This window comes from Balaenoptera musculus, chromosome 2 (genome assembly GCF_009873245.2).
Source record: "Balaenoptera musculus isolate JJ_BM4_2016_0621 chromosome 2, mBalMus1.pri.v3, whole genome shotgun sequence".
Classification (NCBI taxonomy): domain Eukaryota; kingdom Metazoa; phylum Chordata; class Mammalia; order Artiodactyla; family Balaenopteridae; genus Balaenoptera; species Balaenoptera musculus.
Genome location: NC_045786.1, coordinates 111,301,177 through 111,309,100, shown reverse-complemented (window position 1 = coordinate 111,309,100; position 7,924 = coordinate 111,301,177). Strand labels below are relative to the sequence as shown.

The following is a 7,924-nucleotide window of genomic DNA, read 5'->3' as shown; positions in this document are numbered from 1 at the left end:
GTTGGTGGGAATCTAAATTGGTGCAGCCACTATGGAAAACAGTATGGAGGTTCCTTAAGAAACTAAAAATAGAGCTACCATATGATCCTGCAATCCCACTCCTGGGCATATACCCAGAGAAAAACATGGTCTGAAAGGATACATGCACCCCAGTGTTCATTGCAGTGCTGTTTACAGTAGCCAAGACATGGAAGCAACATTCTTTCTTTAATACTCTTTTCCATTATGCTTTATCCCAGGAGACTGGATACAGTTCCTTGTGCTATATAGTAGGACCTTGTTGTTTATCAATTCTAAATGTAATAGTTTGCATCTACTAACCCCAAACTCCCAGTCCATCCCTCTCTCTCCCCCTTGGCAACCACGAGTCTGTTCTCTATGTCTGTGAGTGTGTTTCTGTTTTGTAGATAAGTTCATTTGTGCCATATTTTAGATCCCACATATAAGTGATATCATATGGTATTTGTCTTTCTCTTTCTGACTTACTTCACTTAATATGATAATCTGTAGTTGCATCCATGTTGCTGCAAATGGCATTATTTCATTCTTTTTTTTTTTAAATTAATTAATTAATTAATTTATTTTTGGCTGTGTTGGGTCCTCGTTTCTGTGCGAGGGCTTTCTCTAGTTGCGGCGAGCGGGGGCCACTCTTCATCGCGGTGCGCGGGCCTCTCGCTATCGCGGCGTCTCTTGTTGCAGAGCACAGGCTCCAGACGCGCAGGCTCAGTAGTTGTGGCTCACGGGCCCAGTTGCTCCGCGGCATGTGGGATCTTCCCAGACCAGGGCTCGAACCCGTGTCCCCTGCACTGGCAGGCGGATTCTCAACCACTGCGCCACCAGGGAAGCCCCTATTTCATTCTTTTTTATGGCTGAGTAGTAAGCCATTGTATATATGTACCACATCTTCTTTATCCATTCGTCTGTCGATGGACATTTAGGTTGTTTCCATGTCTTGGCTATTGTGAATATTGCTGTTATGAACACTGAGGTGCATGTATCTTTTTGAATTATAGTTTTGTTCAGGTATATGTCCAGAAATGGGATTGTTGGATAATATGGTACCTCTATTTTTAGTTTTCTGAGGAACCTCCATACTGTTTTCCATAGTGGCTGTACCAACTTACATTCCCACCAACAGTGTAAGAAGATTCCTTTTTCTCCACACCCTCTCTAGCATTTGTTATTTGTAGACTTTTTAATGATGGCCATTCTGACCAGTGTGAAGTGGTACCTCACTGTAGTTTTGATTTGCATTTCTCTAGTAATTAGTGATGTTGAGCATCTTTTCATGTGCCTACTGGCCATCTGTATATCTGCTTTGGAGAAATGTCTATTAAGGTCTTCTGCCCATTTTTTTGATTGGGTTTGTTTTTTGTTGTTGTTGTTGAGCTGTGTGAGCTCTTTGTTTATTTTGGAGATTAAGTCCTTGTTGGGCACATCATTTACAAATATTTTCTCCCATTCCGTAGGTTGTCTTTTTGGTTGTTTTATGGTTTCCTTTGCTGTGCTAAAGCTTGTGAGTTTGATTAGGTCCCATTTGTTTATTTCTGTTTTTATTTCTATTGCCTTGGGAGACTGACCTAAGAAAACATTGGTACAATTTATGTCAGAGAATGTTTCGCCTATTCTCTCTTCTGGGAGTTTTATAGTGTCAGGTCTTATATTTAAGTCTTTAAGCCATTTTGAGTTTATTTTTGTGCATGGTGTGAGGGTGTGTTCTAACTTCATTGATTTACATGCAGCTGTCCAACTTTCCCAGCACCACCTGCTGAAGAGACTTTTTTCCCATTTTATATTCTTGCCTCCTTTGTCAAAGAATAATTGACTGGAGGTGTGTGGGTTTGTTTCTAGGCTCTCTGTTCTGTTCCGCTTATCCGTATGTCTGTTTTTGTACCAATACCACACTGTTTTGATTACTGTAGCTTTGTAGTATTGTCTGAAGTCTGGGAGATTTATGCCTCTTGCTTTTTTTTTTTCCCCCCTTGGGATTGCTTTGGCAATTCTGGGTTTTTTATGGTTCTATATAAATTTTAGGATTATTTGTTCTAGTTCTGTGAAAAATGTCATGGATAATTTGATAGGGGTGGCATTAAATCTGTAGATTGCTTTGGGCAGTATTGCCATTTTAACAATGTTAATTCTTCCAACCCAAGAACATGAGATATCTTTCCATTTCTTTAAATCCTCTTTAATTTACTTTATTAATGTTTTTATAGTTCTCAGCAAATAAGTCTTTCACCTCCTTGGTAAGGTTTATTCCTAGGTATTTTATTTTTTTAGTGCGACTTCAAAAGGTATTTTTTTTATGTTCTCTTTCTGATATTTCATTGTTAGTGTAAAGAAATGCACTGATTTCTGAATGTTAATCTTGTATCCTGCTACTTTGCTGAATTCATTTATTAGATCTAGTAGTTTTGTGTGAAGTCCTTAGGGTTTTCTATATATATATAGTATCATGTCATCTGCAAATAGTGACAATTTTACCTCTTCCCTTCCAATTTGGATAAAAAACAATGGTTAGATGCCACAAAGTAGGTGGAAATGCCTTAACCATATGCATGTTGTCAGGCCCAAGGGCCTCTTCCATTGTTGTCAAGGGGAGTGCTAACCTTGTCTCCTTTTATACGACACTGGAATAGAGAATTTTTTGATGAAATGTTTAGCTGACAGCAACTGAGGTGTAATTCCTGAACAGCACAACTAACCTTCTGGAATGAGACTTAAAGTAACAGCATACACTTTCTTCTGATGGACCGTAGTTTAAAACCAATGTGATATTGCTCTTACTTTGGGAAATATTTCCAAAAAGCTATGAAATAGATCTCCAAAAATTTTATACATATGCAAACACAAATATTGTTCCAAAATTGTCTGTGTGTGTATGTGTGTGTGTCCATGTAGGCACAAAGGATTCACACTTTAAGTCAGACTGTCTTGGGTGTCTTGCTAAAACTCTTTCCTACTAGTTCTTAGAAAATTTTAATATGATAGCACCAGGGAGCCTGAGGCAGCATGACTTATGGTGGTGAGGCAGAGTAATGTTTTGAGATACTCACCTGAATTGTTTGCTGAATATTTTTTTCCTCTCCTGAATTTTAGTTAGGTAGGTCTTGTTTTATTATCTAATCTGCCATTCTGTGTCTTTTGATTGGAGCATTATTCCATTGACATTTAAAGTAATTATGATAAGTATGTATTTATTGCCATTTTAAACCTTGTTTTCCATTTGATTTTGTATTTCTTCTTTGTTCCTTTTTTTTTTTTTTGCTTTTCCATTTTGTAGGTTGATGGGTTTTTTTTTTAAATTGTGCTTGAGTTTCTTTCTTTTTGGTTTTTGTGAATCTATTATATATTTTTGATTTGTGATTAGCCTGGTTTTCAAGTATGTTAACCCATAACTATATCTACTTGCTTTAGACTGATAGTCATATAAGTTCAAACACATTCTTTTTTTTTTTTTTTTGCTGAGTTGGGTCTTTGTTGCTGTGCAGGGGCTTTCTCTAGTTGCAGTGAGCGGAGGCTACTCATCATTGTGGTGCACGGGCTTCTCATTGCAGTGGCTTCTCTTGTTGTGGAGCACAGGCTCTAGGTGCGTGAGCTACAGTAGTTGCAGCACCCTGGCTCAGTAGTTGTGGCACACAGGCCCTAGAACACACGGGCTTCAGTAGTTGCAGCATGTGGGCTCAGTAGTTGTGACATGCAGGCCCTAGAGAGCACAGGCTTCAGTAGTTGTGGCGCAGGGGTTTAGTTGCTCCGTGGCATGTGAGATCTTTCTGGACCAGGGATCGAACCCGTTTCCCCTGCATTGGCAGGCAAATTCTTAACCACTGCACCACCAGGGAAGTTCCCAACACATTCTAAAAGATCTACATTTTCTTATTCCCCTCACCTATGTTTTGTGATCTTGATGTCCTATTTTACATCTTCATGTTTATACTTTTGCTGTTCATTGTAGTTATAATTGCTTTCAGAAATTTTTTTGATTTTTTTTTTTAAAGTTTATGTACCAGCTTGTTTAAGTGATCTTCAATCCTTTTAAATATTTGCCTTTCGTATTGTGATTTTCCCTTTCCTATAGATTCTTGCTTCTTTTCTATTTAGAGAAGAACTTTCACTATTTCTTTCAGTTTTAGTATTGCTGCATTCTTTTAGTTTTTGCTTTTCTGAGAAATTCTTTATCTCTCCTATTCTAAGTGATAGTCTTGCTGGGTAGAGTATCCTTGGTTTCAGGCTTTTCCCTTTCAGCACTTTGAATATATTTTGCTCCTCCCTTCTGGCCTGAAAAAGGTTCTGTAGAGAAATCAGCTGATAGCCTTATGGGGGTTCCCTTGTAACTGACTCTTTGTTTTACTCTTGCTGCCTTTAGAATCCTCTCTTTATCTTTAATTTTTGCCATTTTAATTATGATACATCTTGGTGTGTGTCTCTTTGGGTTCCTCTTATTTGGGAGCCTCTGTGCTTCCTGTAGTTGGATATCTGTTTCCTTCTTTAGATCAGGGAGGTTTTCAGCCATAATTTCTTCAAATACATCTTTGATTCCTTTTCTCTTTCTTCTTCTTCTGGAGCCCCTATTGTGCATAGGTTGGCATGCTTTATGTTATCCCACAGATCTCATATGTTGCTTTCTTTTCTTTTTTTTCACTTGTCTTTCTGTCTGCTGTTCTGATTGGGTGATTTCCATTATTCTATCTTCCAGATCACTTATTTGTTCTTCTGCATTATTTAGGCTGTTATTCATTGCCTTTAGCTCAGTTTTTATCTCAGCAATTGAGTTGTCTAATTTTGAATGGTTCCTCTTTATAGGTTCTAGTTCCTGTTACAGTGATCTGCATTTCTTTTGACAGTCTCTGTTAATTCCTTTAGCATTTTTATTACCTCTTTTTTGAACTCAGGGTCTGGCAGACTAGAGAGATCTGTTTCATTGTTCTTTAAAGGGATTTCTCTTGTTCTTTTAATTGGGAGTAATTCCTCTGTTTCATTTTACTTAAATTTCTCTGACTCTATGAATTTAGGAGGAACAGTTATCTACAGTGGTCTTGAAGGTCCGTTTTTTTTTTTTTTTTTTTTTGGCTGTGTTGGGTCTTCGTTTCTGTGCCAGGGCTTTCTCTAGTTGCGGCGAGCGGGGGCCACTCTTCATCGCGGTGCGCGGACCTCTCACCATCATGGCCTCTCTTGTTGCGGAGCACAGGCTCCAGACGCGCAGGCTCAGTAATTGTGGCTCACGGGCCCAGTTGCTCTGCGGCATGTGGGATCTTCCCAGACCAGGGCTCGAACCCGTGTCCCCTGTATTGGCAGGAGGATTCTCAACCACTGCACCACCAGGGAAGCCCCATGGAGAGCCGTTTTTATGTGGGAACATCCCTGTGTGAACTGTGTGAGTCCAGTATTTTTTGTGCAAGGGCTGTTTTTGGTATAGATGCCTGCCACGGTTTTCCTCAGTGTGTGGCTGTTGTCCCCTTGATAGGGGTGTGTTTGATGTTGTGGTGACTGGAGTCTGCACTGGATGTTGGGCAGGGCCTCCTCTTTGCTCTGTGGCTGTCACAGCTCTGTTAGGGGCAGGGTCTGCTCCCCAGTTGTTGGAGTAGAAACCCCCAGATCCAGTTCGGGGTGAGGTGTACTGTGGTGTGAGGTAGACAGGACTGGAGTGCTCTTGCTGGGAAAGGAGCCACTGTGTGTTTCTCCCCAGGTGCTGTCACTGGGACATGCAACTCTGTGACACCTCCTGCCACCTGGTTTGTGCACTCACAGTCTGCTGCTGCTAGTGTAGCCCCTGGACCTATCCCCACTGTGGGAGCATTGATAATTGGCTCAGACGTCAACCCTGCCTCCTGTGAGGGCGAGCTCCCAAAGTCCACTGAAGCCAAAGCTGCACCCCACCATGAGCATGCTGATAATGAGGTTCCTATGGCAGACTCAGGTCCATCCTGCACACACCCACTCTGTTGGTCTGGGCCACACTCAAGGCCTTTCGGGCTGTCTTCATGCAGCCAAACTGAGTCCTCTCCCTGGGTCTGTCTCCTGAAGCCTGAGTTTCAGCACCCAGCCACTGCGAAGGAGGTTCCCAGTGTGAGGGAAACTTTCCTCTTTCACAGTGCCTTCCCAGGGGTGCACGTCCTGTCCAAATACCTTTTTTTTTTCTTTCTGTCCTACCTGGTTACGTGGGGATCTTTCTTAGAGTGTTAGTTGTATAAGAGATCTCCTGCCAGCTTTCAGTTGGTATTCTGCGAGAATTTTTCCACATGTAGATGTATTTTTGATGTGTTTGTGGGGGGAGGTGAGCTACACATCCTTCTGCCCTGCCATCTTGATCTCCTCCCCCTCTGAAGAATTTTTAACATTAGACTAGATATGACCTTCAACTTTGGTAAATGTCAGGGCCCTGGTGACTCTTCATTATTATAACTGGATATCCTAGAATTTGGTTTTTTTTTTTTTTTAAATTATGCTGCTGTAGTCATGATAGCTTGCTAAGGATGGGTGGGGTATTACATTATGTACCAAGGGATAATAATTTTGTTTGACAGGAAGTACATGTTAATAGTTACTAAGAGCTTAGTATGTTATAGCCAGCATTATGTTAAGTGCTTGCCTTAGAGCATTTCATTGAATTCTCCTAATACTAGAGAGATCCTTATCACCCTTCAATGACAGACAGGAAACAGCATAGAAAGCCTAGTTATTTTACCTACAATCACATGGTTCAAGTGGCAAAGTTGGGTTTAAACTGATACATGTGACTTGGTGCTTATTCTCTTCCTCAACTCATTTACATTCTCTCTTTCTGCTTCTGTCTCTCTCTGTCTCCATCTCTCATCTCTCTTTCTCTCTGTCTCTCTTTCTCTCACACACACACACACAGAATACCTATACCTAGAATAACTGTGTGTACATACTCTACACACTGATAATGATTAACTGCATCAGGTATTTATTTACTGCCACTACTCTGTACCAGGTACTGTTCTAGGTGCTGAGTGAGAAGCAAGAAATATGACAGGCAAGGTTTTTGTCCCAGTGGGAAGAGAGAGGACTTAGATCCATAAGGTCATTCCAGAAATTCAGTGTTATAAAGAAAATAAAATAGGATGCTGTGATTGAGGATAAACTCCTGGGAGGGATTTAATGTGGCAGTTGTGGAAAGCATCTTTGAGAAGACGGCATTTGAGCTCAGACCTGAATGAAGAGAGGGAATCCTCCATGCCAAGATCTGGAGCGAGAGCTTTCCAGCTTGAGCAGAAGCCCTCAAGTGACAGCAAGTAGGGTGTGTTCAAGGGACAGAAAGAAGGTCAGTGAATCTGGAGCATAATCAGTAGGAGGAAAGTTGGGTGGAAATGAAATCACAGGGGTAGGTGGAGCTGGACCTTTGAGGGCCTGTGGCTCATGGTGGAAGAGGAGGAGAAGAAAGAAGAGGAAGAGGGTGAGGGTGCTATGTATGCTCTGGCCTCCTAAGGACAGGTGATGGTCAGAGGTTCTTATGTATTTATCTCATTTAATCCTCCCAACAATCCTGGGATGTAGGAACTGTCATCTATACTTCTCAGAGGTCAACTGTGAAATTTGAGCCCTAAGTATCTGTCACTTCCTTCAGTGTTTCAAAGGTTACTGCAGAATCCTGCAAATCCAGCTGAATTCACTTACAATATGATTGAAACACCTACTGGATGCTTGTGATTGATTTCATTGTTAAACTCATATTCTTATATTTCTCTTCAGTGTTGCTTTATTGGTGGTCCTCTGAAAATAGGCACTCTTCTTTAACACAAGAACATCTGTTATAGATCTTTCACTTGTCTATTCTGTCTAGTCAGTTAACATTTATAATCAAAATATTTTCTCCTTGTCCTTAACAACAATATTCTCTTCACTAAGAATCCTTGAAGTTGCCCATGCAATATGTGAGGATGGAAAGTCTTATTTTCCTTTT

At 40.8% G+C, this 7,924-nt stretch overlaps 1 non-coding gene across 1 annotated transcript; it reads right to left on the bottom strand.

Annotated features, from left to right (window-relative positions):
* Positions 1 to 2,505: 2,505 nt before the first annotated feature.
* LOC118891565 lies at positions 2,506 to 2,631 on the bottom strand. The gene has a single exon (XR_005019121.1). It is a non-coding gene; the product is annotated as a U6atac minor spliceosomal RNA (small nuclear RNA).
* Between the last annotated feature and the right edge of the window lie 5,293 nt (positions 2,632 to 7,924).